Raw genomic sequence first — 12,711 nt, 5'->3', positions numbered from 1 at the left:
TCTCCAAACTTGTCTGCGGCGTGTCTTGCCACCGGCTTCAGCCGACACAACGACACGGAGAGGGCGGGAAAGGGGCACACGTTCGAGGAATCTCGCGCCGTGCGAATATCGGATGGCTCGCTCTACAACCAGGTGGCACTGATAACAGCCGCACATGACGACACGTGCGAGGAAGGTGAGGAAGGTCAGGTGAGGCCTCCAGTCATCTTAAGGGAGTCACCGCCTCAGGTCTGCTTCCTGTTTGGTCGCCACAGGTGAAAGTGGACCAGGGCGGTGCTAGGACGTGTTAGTGCCAGGTTAGTATCGAACATGCGAGAGGCGCAGTCTGTCGGGCTGAGTTAAATGTGCATGTTGCTGGCAGACGAGAAGGTGAACCTCCTGTCCCTCATCGTCCTCACCTTCCGCCTCATCTTCACCAAGACGCTCGCCATCAACTGTGTCATGACCCTGGGCATGTGGTTCAGCGCATCAGAGTAGCCAACGCGGCATTCTCACCACCTTCCTGTTTTCAAACACCTAAATGGAGGAGTAACAGCCGCAATTAGTTTGGATGGGTTTGTTTGTGTTTGAACTTGCATGCTGTCTTCATGTCAATGAGCTACCATATCGATCATTAAATCAATTTGAAAAATCTGACGACATGAACAAGGTTTGTTGGTTAATTACTGTAGTGGTGTTGAGAAAGGGGCCACCATGCTACTAAATACTTTAAAAAAATTAATAGAAAACGAATAAAGGTGATTCATTTCTGTTCACAATGGAGTAAGGGGTTGTCAAAAAGAAAGTTGTTTTTGTTGTGTCATGTTAGCGCCCAACAAAACGCATAATGCATGCAAGTTAATGTGTGTGTGCATCACAATGGATGTATGAGCGTTTGTTTAATACAGTGACGGGTCATTTTGACCCGAGGACAACAGGAGGGTTAAGAGTTTGCTCTTAACCCTCCTGTTGTCCTCGGAATCAAAGGTCTACTACATTGCAATGTGTGCATCCATCTGTTGCGCTGTCTTTGCTTTTGCTGCTTTTTGCACAGGAAGTGGTCACCATGGCACCTGTGTCACAGATGACAGCATTTCGGTTCCGGTAAAACAGGTCACACCACCTCCTTCAAAGGCTGAAATAACTGGAGTTCCTGATCTCATTCTGATATTCTTTTGCCCTAACCATGCATTTGAAATGAGAGCATGACGTAGACAGCGAGCTAAACAATCCTCCAATAAAAACACGAAGATGAGAATCCACCGTTTAGTATTTTTATGGAAGTCTTTCTTGTAAAACTGTACACAAATAGAAACACAACACAAATGTTTGTATAGCATCCAGCTATACATATGAAATGACATTTGACACTCTTGTAACAGACCCTATTCTCTTGCTTATTCAACAAATCCTTGGTAAATATCTACAGAGATGAACTGGTGAAATATTTATATATGACAATAAATAACTTGCCCAACAAACAGTAGTATGTACAACTGTGTAAATGTACTTACAGATTGTGTCTGAACGTGTCAAAAGAAAGCGGATGCGATTGGTTGTTGTCACACCTCTCCACTGTTACACTGTTATGACTCAAAATGGCTACCCCACTGACTTTTTGGGTGGTTCTAACTACTTCCACCACCAAGGGCACTGTACTGAACTGTAATACAATACTTCTATCACGAGGGGCACTGCACTGCACTGTAATGCAATTACTGGGGGCAGAATACTCCCCACCTGGCATCTGTAGTAAGGCAACCCAATAAACCAACAGGAAAAAACAATGAACATCATCAAAGGCAAGTATCAATGTATTATCCTCTATCTAGTGTCCCTGGGAACCATGAAGAGAAGACCAGCTGTTCAGCTGGTAGGGACCAGGTGGCATGATCAGATGGGTTGTGGTTAGTGGACACATTGTTCCACTGATTTGGCTTCATGGCAAGTTTGCTTTGCCGAAGGTAGACCCAACTTCATCTTGACCTCTGTCGTCTATCATCTTGGGGTAAGCAACAGCGCTTACTGATTTGGTGGATGCGTCGCGAAGGATGCACATTTCTCTTCTCTGAGCTGTAGACAGTGGGAGTGACGTATTCCAGTCACTGGTATCAGAAGTAATGTCTCTTAGTATTGAACGACCTTGGATGCTGACAGGCTTCTGTGGATGATGGACGTCGAAGCTTGGCAGATGCCAGCACTCTTCATCGAATGTAAGAGGAGGAGCTGGTTCTGTGTGTCCAGAATGTAAAATCTTTTCCATGAATTCTACATCGTGATCTTTCGTCATCGGCTTCTTCTTCAAAATACGCTGAAGGAACGGGAGACGGTTGAGGGCTTGCTTTCTTTTGTTTGGCAAGCGTTGCCTTGGAAACTGTAATGGAAGGGGAGCTACCGAACTGTTGGAGTCATCCTTTGAGAACTCTTCATTCGTGATTTGGAAGGAGATCTCGTCTTTGACAGAAAGTGCCAGTTTATCGTCCTCAATAGTGTGACTGAAGATCTGCTTGCAAAGACCATCTGGAACCAGGTTTCGAGGAGGTTGTTGAGGGTGTTCTCCAGTAAACCTCTCTTTAACGCAGATGCTGCTCTCACAGAGTCTGAAGAAGCTGCCTCGACCATTCTCCAGGATACTTGTGCTGAAAGTGTTCAGAGTGGGTTTGTGGGCTCCCCTGAGGCACACGTCTCCTATAATTACCCATCCTAAATCAAGGCGTTGGGCATATGGCGCATTGTGTGTCCCATTACACTGACTCCGAACCGTGTGGACTCGGACGTCTCTTCCAAGCAGCAGAAGGATTTCAACTGAAGCGTCAAGCGGTGGTATCCTGTTAGCAATGGTTTTGAGATGGCGATGCTGTGAAGCAGCCTCTGGAGTTGGTATTTCCTCTCTGTTATTCGGTATCAAATTGCATTCAATGAGTGTTGGCAGTGCCAAGTATACTCCGCCATCAATAGCCTCTATGACGAAGTTTGTGGCTCTTCTTCCTCTGGTTTCTGTTGTATCAGAACATGTTTTCAGTGTATAGGGAGAGACCATTCCCTGAACGTTAAACATGTCGAAGAAGATGGACTTGACGAGTGACAAGTTCCTCTGGTCATCTACCATTACGTACATTTTTTTCTTTTGTTCAGGAGATCCCCTGGGATACACTGTGACCAGGCATATCTTGGAACATGACTTTCCGTGCAAGCCCTCCCAGAAAACTTCAGTGCAGCTGGATGTACTTACAGTGGAGTTCTCCTCAGCTTGCTCCCTGCCATCACCCTCAGAAGTCACAGGCTCTGTTTCCATCCAAGGAGGCGGGCCATCATGGAGAGCTGAGATGTGACGATCGCTGTCACACTCCAAACAGCGAATTACAGTCTTACAGTCTTTGGCTCTATGGTTTGTGGACATGCAGCATTTGAAACAGATAACATGCTTTTGAAGGAAACTCTTCCTTTCTTCTAAGGTCTTAATTCTGAAACCCCTACATTTCCTGAGAGAGTGTGGTTTGTTATGAATGGGACAATGTCTTTCAGGGTCTATGGGAGGGTTGTCACTACCTGAAAGGTTGGAGGCTTCAACCTTAGTTTTGTTAGTCGAGATGGGAGTCCTACTCTTCCACTGCTTGATGGGAGGTTTCTCATCCTCTCTGCAGAGTGCTGTGTTGGCGCTTTGGAGGGCAAAACTGGGATCCATCTTCATTTCTGCGTAACTGTTCACAAAGTTTACGAAAAAGGAGATTGGTGGATAATGGACAAAGTTCTCTCTCTTGTATTTGGTCCCTTGAGTGACCCATGTTTCTTGAAGGTTGTATTGCTTCTTAACAATTGAATTAATGCCTCTAGCTGAATCAGGAAACTGAGACCAGGCAGGTAACCTTCATTCTTTGCACCTTCTACTTCCAGAAGGAGGTCTGCAAGCTCTTGAAGACGCCGGTTGTCTTTGGGAGAGATTTTAGGTACGTTTGAATAGTCAATCTTCAATAACCTCTGGAGAACCGTAAGTCTTTTCCAACCGTTGCCATAGTCTGTTGAGTCCAGCCGCTGGATCATTGACATGGACTGCTCTGATCCGCAGGGCATGCTGAAGTGACTCCCCACCAAGCCATCTGGTAAGTAAGTCGAGCTCCTCACTAGGTTTGAGATCCAAGCCGTCGATGGCATTATAGAAGGCAGACCGCCATGACAGATAGCTCTCAGGCTGATTGTCAAACACCTTGAACCCGGCTGTGAGACGGTCACAACGAGTGAGAAGGACAGCTAGGTCAGAGACATCTGTGTACCTGCGTGGAAGCCTGTCGCTGACTTTGTGTGGAGAACTTGCTGCGTTGTTGCTCTGTGGTGAGTGGGGACTCAAGGCATCGACGTTGGCATGAGGGAAGACTGGCTGCCGTGTGTTCTGGGGTTGCTCAAAACGCTGGGTTGTACAAGATGCCACAGGCTGTGACATGCTGGGGCTATTATGTGAAATGTCCTTATATTGGAGCTGTGGAAGGTTTACTGAGTTCCCTTTGTTATCAGCTTTCTCGTCTATTTGGGGGTTGAAGTGTGCGTCGATGTAGTCTTCAATGCGTTGTTTTGATAGAGCTGGCGATAAAGGGGGGAAGACAGCCAAGTCAGCTTTACTCCCTTCACTTTTTGCGGCAGCTTCAAGCACCTTTGCTGCAGTGAGTGCAGCTTCGGCTTCACTCTCTTCTTTAAGAGCATTCAATGTTGCCTCAATACGGGTTCGTTCGACTTCCATATCAATTTTAAGTAATGATAATAATACATTTTATTTGTAAGCACCTTTCACAGCACTCAAGGACACTACAACCAAGAGCAAACAATAAAACCACAGATAAAATTATAAATAAAAGAAGAGATACATTTAAGTTGAATATGCAAGTCTGAATAGGTAGGTTTTGAGCTGGGTTTTGAATGCGGGAAGAGAGTCAATATTATGAATATTGGGTGGAAGTGAGTTTCAGAGTTTGGGGGCAGAGCGGCTGAAGGCTCTGCACCCCATTGTGCTGAGATGGCAGAGAGTGGAGGGAGGTAGAGGGATGATGAGGATCTGAGTGAGTGAGAGGGAATGGAAATTTGAATAAGATCTGACAGATGGGGGGGGCAAGGTTATGGATGGCTTTGAATGTATAGAGAAGTATTTTGAAATTGACTAAGTTTGACAGTGAGCCAGTGGAGATGTCGGAGGATGGGGGTGATGTGATGGAAGGAGGGGGTTCTCGTGATGACCCGGGCTGCTGAATTCTGAACAAGTTGAAGTTTATGGAGGAATTTGTGATGGACACCGAAAAGAAGTGAATTGCAATAGTCGATACGGGAGGTGACGAGACTGAGAACAAGGATAGCAGTGGTGTGAGAGAGGGACGGAGAATGTTGATATTACGGAGGTGGAAATATGCGGACCGGGTAATGTTATTTATGTGGGAGTGGAAAGATAGTGAGCTGTCGAGGATGACACCCAGGCTCTTAACCTGAGGGGAAGGAGATACAGTGGAATTATCAAATGTGAGGGAAACACTGTCGGATTTGTGTAGGGTGGATTTGGTACCGACGAGGAGGAGTTGTGTTTTATTGCTGTTTAGCTTGAGGAAGTTATGGATGAACCAAGATTTGCTTTCTGAGAGACAGTGAGAGAGGGAGGAGGGCGGGAGGGAGAAGTCAGGTTTGCTGGAGAGGTAGAGCTGGGTGTCATCCGCGAAGCAGTGAAAATGTATATCAAATTTGCGAAAAATATTGCCAAGGGGGAGAAGGTAGATGATGAGAAGAAGGCGACCCAGGACAGAACCCTGGGGTATACCAGAAGAGATGGGGAGGGATTGTGAAGTGAAGGAATTGAGTTGGATGAACTGAGAGTGGCCAGTGAGATAAGAGTGAAACCAACTTAGGGGGGTGCGGGTGATGCCTATGGTGGAGAGTCTATTCAGGAGGATGGGGTGAGAGATGGTGTCAAAAGCTGCACTCAGGTCAAGGAGGATGAGGATGGAGATTAAGCCAGAGTCTGCTGCCATGAGAAGATCATTTGTGATTTTTATGAGGGCTGTTTCTGTACTGTGACGGGGATGGAAGCCGGATTGGAATTGTTCATAGAGACTGTTGTAGGTGAGGTGGGAGTGGAGCTGAGAGGCAACAATTTTTTCAAGAATTTTAAAGATGAAAGGAAGGTGAGAGATGGGGCGTAGGTTATTGAAATCTGGGATCTGAACCGGGTTTTTTTGGGGTGACAGCTGCAGTTTTTAAGGGGATAGGAACAATTCCAGTGGACAGAGAGGAATGAATAATGGCTGAAATGAAGGGAAGCAGAGAGGGTAAGCAGGATTTGACCAGAGCTGTGGGGAGGGGATCTAGCTGACACGAGGAAGTCTTGGATTTGATGATGAGGTCTGAGATTAATGAGGGATGGGGGAGTTCAAAAGAGGATAACAGTTGGCAAGGGGTAGGGTGGTCAGAGGAGGGGAGAGGTACAGAGGAGCCCAGGTGCTGGTGAATTTTGTTGATTTTTTTTCATTGAAAAATAGGAAGAGAGCGTTGCAGGTGTCAGAGGAATAAAAGTGAAGTTTAACATATTCAGCTCTTTTGCGTGCAGCCTCTGCCTTTGCACGTGCAGCTGCTGCAACCTGGCTTGAATTGGACTTGAAAGAGCGCTTTGAAGATGATGGCTGGCTCGCACTTGAAGACCCACACACTGACTTGACCTCGAAGTTAGACATCTCCTTGGGCTCTGACATTTGCTCTTGAAGGGGGTATGATGTGTATCCAATCCACAGCTATGCTTTTGACGTAGAGGTAATCTTTTTACTCTTCTGCCCTAACTATGCGTTTGAGATGAGAGCATGACATAGACAGCGAGCTAAACAATCTTCCAATAAAAACACGAAGATGAGAATCCACCGTTTGGTATTTTTATGGAAGTCTTTCTTGTAAAACTGCATATAAACACAACACAAATATTTGTACAGCATCCAATAATACATATGAAACGACACTTACGTGATAGCCCTATTCTCTACCTTATTAACAATGTCATGGTATTTACAGAGATTAATTGATGAAATACTTATATATGAAAATAAATAGCTTGCACAACAAAGAGTAGCGTGTACAACTGTGTAAATGTACTAACAGATTGTGCCTGAACGTGTCAAAAGAAGGAGAATAAGTGGATGTTATCACACCTCTCCACTGTTAAGAATCAAAATGGTTACCCCACTGACTTTTTGGGTGGTTCTAACTAATTCCACCACTAGGGGCACTGAACTGCAATACAATACTTCCATCACTAGGGGCACTGTACTGTAATACAATTACTGGGGGCAGAATAACTATATTTTTTCTAAAAAATATATTGGAGGTGCCACGGTGGTCCACTGGTTAGTTTAGGCTGTCTTCCTCAGTGCAGAGGTCCAGAAGTCTGGTTCTGGCCTTCCTGTGTGGAGTTGGTTTGTTCTCACCCTCCTGGGTACGTTTTCCTCCCATATTCCAAAAACATGCATGGCAGGTAATTGGAACACACAAGTTGTCATGTGTAATAAATAACGTTGAGCTTTTGCAATAATTTTGTGACTTTATTTACACTCACTTGTACAAAAATTCAGCAAAGAAATAGTTGACTTATTTCAAAACAAGTGATCCATCAATTTGTTGTGTACAAGTAAAAAAATATATATATCATTTATTCAGCTTAGCTGTGTTACGGCCCTCCAGAGGAAGACGTAACTCCAAAATAGCCCGCGACAAAAATGAGTCTGACACCCCTTCGTCTCAATTGTCCCTCAGTGGGATTGTTCGGCCGTGAATGGCCTGCGATTGGTTGTCAACCAGTTGAGGGTGTGCCGCGCCTACTGCCCATAGACAGCCGGGATCGGCTCCAGCGCGAACCACGACCCTTGTATGTGCACACAAAGCGAGCATTTCTGTCAGTGCAAATCAATTCAAGTCAAAGTCAGTGAGCGCAGAGGAGAAGGGAGTGACATAAAGGTGAAGGAGGTTTTGGACTACCATCTCTTGCAGCTCCCTGTCTTTCAGCGGTGGGCTTTACTGTTGTCGGCTCACTCCTACGACATCAAGCATCGCAAATCAAATGCTCATTGATCCGCAGATGGACTTTTAAGGTTACCACTCCAAACTCACAAAAGCTGAATCGAACACAGTGGAAATCTTTCACTCCAGGGACATTGAAAGACCACCAATAACTGCATCCACTGTGAAAAAGGCTCCACGTGCTGAACCTGATTTATCAGCAGTGATTGATATGGTCACAAATGGGCGGTCAGCAGATGATAACTCTAACCGGAAACTTTACTACGATAGAAGATTGGAAGCTTACCGTCCAGTCCGGGTGTCTGCTCTGTGGAAGGAGGATCATCATTCCACTGTAAGGGCACACTAAAATGCTAGAGCACCTTTGTGCAGGACATAGTGGAGTCGTGAAAATAAGAGATAGTAAGAAGTTCCTTTGGGTGGCTCGGGCTAAACAAAGACGTCGGACATATGGAAATGAGTTGTTCATCATGTCCTAAAACTTGCAACAATCCTGCAGCCGCACCACTGAAACCGTGGGATTTTCCTCCGAAATATTGGTGTTGCATTCATATTAATTTTGTGGTGAAATCTTGAGCAGATTTGATTCTCCTGTCCAATTTTTTTCCGACAATGGTGTGAAAACAAATGTCAGATCTTCTTCAAGGCATTGGGGTACACCTGCCAGCCTGGGGTTCAATAGAGAACTACAGAAGAACTTGGATCTTCTGCCTTTTCTCTCTCACTTCCTGATGTACACTCACCACAAACAGATACTTGCTGAGACTCAGAAACACAGTATTATTTGCAGTCATACATTTTCAACTGTTACCTGAACTATGATGATATGAAGCAGCCGTGACACAAAAGCAAGTGTCTTGTGAATACATGAAAAACTGCGAAAAAGTAATATGAAAGCGTATTGATGAAAATTCCTTCACTACCAATTCATCCACAACACTATGACATCAAATAATACTAAAAAGCATTTTCTTAAAAATAAAAGTGTCTAAATAAGATCAAACACACAAACTCAAGTACAACAAAATTTCAGAGCCAAAACTCAAAATGAAAATAAAACTATTCTCAACAAGATGACAACTCACAATATTTTCAACACAACGAACACAAACATTTCATTCTTTGAGGAACCTTCCAAGATGATGCATAGAATTCAGTCATCCTTGGAGCATGAAGTGATGAAGCCTAATCAGATGAGAAACCAAAGCTTAATTGATGAGTGCGCATTGCACCAACACACTCATGGTTTTTAGCCTGATATTTCCATGAAATGCTTTGGCCACAAATTGAGCAGGAAAAAGGTTTCTCACCCGTGTGGGTTCTTGTGTGTCTTTTTAAGCTCCCCTGATGAGAGAATCTTTTACGACAGACTGAGCAGGCAAAACGTTTCTCACCAGTGTGTGTCTTTAGGTGTGCTGTCAAATATATCATTCAAGGAATGTCTTCTACCACAGACTGAAGAAGCAAAAGGTTTCTCACCAGTGTGTGCACTTGTGTGCCTTCTGAACTCAACCTTGCGAAAGAATCTTAGACCACAGACTGAGCAGGGAAAAGGTTTCTCACCACTATGGGTTCTTGTGTGTGTGTTTTAGTGTCCCTTCTGAGAGAATCTTTGACCACAAACCGTGCAAGAGAAAGGCTTCACGCCAGGGTGTGTTCTTGTGTGTTCAGTCAAATCTTCCTTCAGAGAGAATCTTTTGTCACAAACTGAGCAGCCAAAAGATTTCTCACCAGTGTGTGTCTTTAGGTGTGCTGTCAAATATCCCTGAAAGGAATATCTTCTACCACAGACTGAACAGGCAAAATGTTTCTCACCAGTATGTGTCCTTCTATGACGTTTTAAGTGACCCATCTGAGAGAATCTTTGGCCACAAACTAGGCAGGCAAAGGGTTTTTCACCAGTGTGTGTTCTTGTGTCTTTAAGTTTCCCTCATGAGAGAATCTTTGGCCACAAATTGAGCAGGCATAAGGTTTCTCACTAGTGTGGGTTCTTGAGTGTATTTTTAAGCTTCCCCGATGAGAGAATCTTTGGCCACAAATGAGGCAGGCAAAGGGTTTCTCATCAGTGTGTGTTCTTGTGTGTGTTATTAAGGTACCCTCCTGTGAGAATCTCTGGCCACAAACTGAGCAGGCAAAGGGTTTCTCACCAGTGTGGCAAACAATATGCCTCTTCAAAATGCTCGCAGAAACACAAGTTTTCCCACATTCAGAACATTTCCAGCCTTTGTCAGTTTCACATGCTTGTGATCCCCCAGCACCTTCTGATGTCATGTATTGACATGAGCAACCGCCTGGAGGCCCCGGCTCTCTGCTCGCTTCACTTTGACCCTCATCTTCACATTTTAAAGGGCCACCAGTCAATGGCAGCTTACAGATATTCTGTTCTTCTTCCTCCTCTTTGATGTAGGTATTGGTTGTCAATTCATGAGATCCTGATCAGCAGGAACAGCTGTCTGCTGAAAACTTCACAGCCGAGACCAACTGTAAAGGATGCAATTTGAAAAAAAAACACTGGCCTGCCCATTTGACGGAATCAAAATGAACATTTTTCAAATGTGTCAGGAATATAAAATAAGCCAAATGCAGCATGGAGTCACCAGAACTCCCCCAACGAGAAGCACTTACTGTTTTCAGAACACAAGTGAGTGCTTAGGTTTGAGTAATCTTAGTGATGCAGTGGCCTATTTAGCCTGGCTGAGGTCAAGGCATTGCGTTGAAAACTAGGAACACGCGTTGTCTGGAATGTCACCAGAACTACCCCAACGAGAAGCACTGACTGCTTTCAGAACACGACTGTGCTGATGTTTGGGTAATCTTATTGACAAATTAGCATACTGGGCATGGTTGATGTCAGAATATTGAATTGAAAAATCAATTCATGAAATGAGAAACTATGAAAAAGACAGTTTGTTGATTTAACTGATCTAGGGAACAGCAAGAATGTCTCTATGTTCACATATTAGGTTGATTATGTCTGTCTGACTGCCCCAGCAAGTAGCACTTTCTATTGTCAAGTACAAGCCAGTGCTCAAGTTGGGTCAATGAAACTGACTTGGTAGGGAAAGACTTTAGTTTTGTGAACTGCAAACCTATGAACGGATCATTTTCACCTTACCAAACGGCCTCCCTCTTCTGATGCTGGAGAAGTTGTGCAAATGCAGTGCCAACAACTTTAAATAGAGATTTGCCATTGAAACTCAACTTCACCCGCATGAATACATTGTCAATAGGTAATTTGGCCAACAGGAATGTATTGCAACCCCCGCCCCATTGTAATGAATAGGCTATATCGGTTGTCAATTCATGAGATCCTGATCAGCGAGAACATTTGTCTGCTGAAAACTTCACAGCCGAGACCAACCGTAAAGGCCTGTTGAGTATGGCTTCCGTCAAGGCATTGCATTGAAAAACTAGGAACAAGCATGGTCTGGAGAGTCACCAGAACTACCCCAACAAGAAGCACTTACTGCTTTCAGAACACATCTGTGCTGATGTTTGGGTAATCTTTCTGACAAATTTGCATATTTGGATTGGATGAGGTCAGGACATTCAATTGAAGAACCAATTCATGAAATTAGAAACTATGAAAAATATAGATTGCATGTTTGCAAAGGCCCAGAGAACAAATATAACATCACTTTGTACATTCATCATGTTGGTCATGTCAGTCTGACTACCCCAACAAGTAGTACTTGCTATTGCCACATACAAGCCAGTGCTCAAGTTGGGTCAATGAAAATGACTTGGAGGGAAAATCTCTCTGTCGTGAGCTTTTCCAATTTGCTAACACATGTTTTCCACATCGCCAAACTTCAAATAGAGATTTTGGGCAATGAAACGTAACTTCACCCCCTTGAATACTTTCTCAATGGGTCATTTGCCCAACAGGAATGTATTGCAACCCGGGCCCTCTTGTAATGAATATTCTATGTTGGTTGTCAATTCATGTGATCCTGATCAGCGAGAACAGCTGTCTGCTGAAAACCACACAGCCGAGACCAAACGTAAAGGATGCACTTTTGAAAAGATGAACATTGGCCTTCCCATTTGACGTAATCAAAATGAACATTTTTCAAACGTGTCAGGAATATAAAATAAGCCAAATGCAGCATGGCGTCACTAGAACTACCCCAACTGAAGCACTTACAGCTTTCTGAACACAGGTGAGTTCTTAGGTTTGAGTAATCTTAGTGACGAATTGGCCTTTTGAGCTTTGCTGAGGATAGGGCATCGCGTTGAAAATTAGGCACAAGCATAGTCTAGAGAGTGTCAAGGTAACGCGCCTCGTCAGGCAGGAGATTAAGCACAAAATTGAGAAAATAGAATTGGATGGTTTAAGTCCTGAGACAAATTCCTAATTCGACCACTAGAGGGGAACGAAGGGATCTTAATGTAATAAGAAGCCAGCTCCACTAATCCTGAGCCATGGGTAAACTAAGATAAATAATAAATATCGGTTACATGAACATACCAAAGTCAATGCCTTATGAAAAGCCTTACAAAGAGAAATACGGAAATTGACAACTGATAAGAAATCGACCAAGTTTAAAGAATGGTTTAGAGAATGAAGCGCTCCTTTTCTTCTGGTTGTCTTCTTTATTTTTCAGTCATTATAAGATGACATTATAATGGAATGAAGATATTAATCAAATGCTTATGCAATGCTTTTGAAACAGCTTTGAGTGAAGAATATTACCTTAT

The sequence above is a fragment of the Hippocampus comes genome, unplaced genomic scaffold (assembly GCF_001891065.2).
Source record: "Hippocampus comes isolate QL1 unplaced genomic scaffold, H_comes_QL1_v1.1 scaffold325, whole genome shotgun sequence".
Lineage (NCBI taxonomy): Eukaryota > Metazoa > Chordata > Actinopteri > Syngnathiformes > Syngnathidae > Hippocampus > Hippocampus comes.
This window is presented reverse-complemented; position numbering follows the sequence as displayed.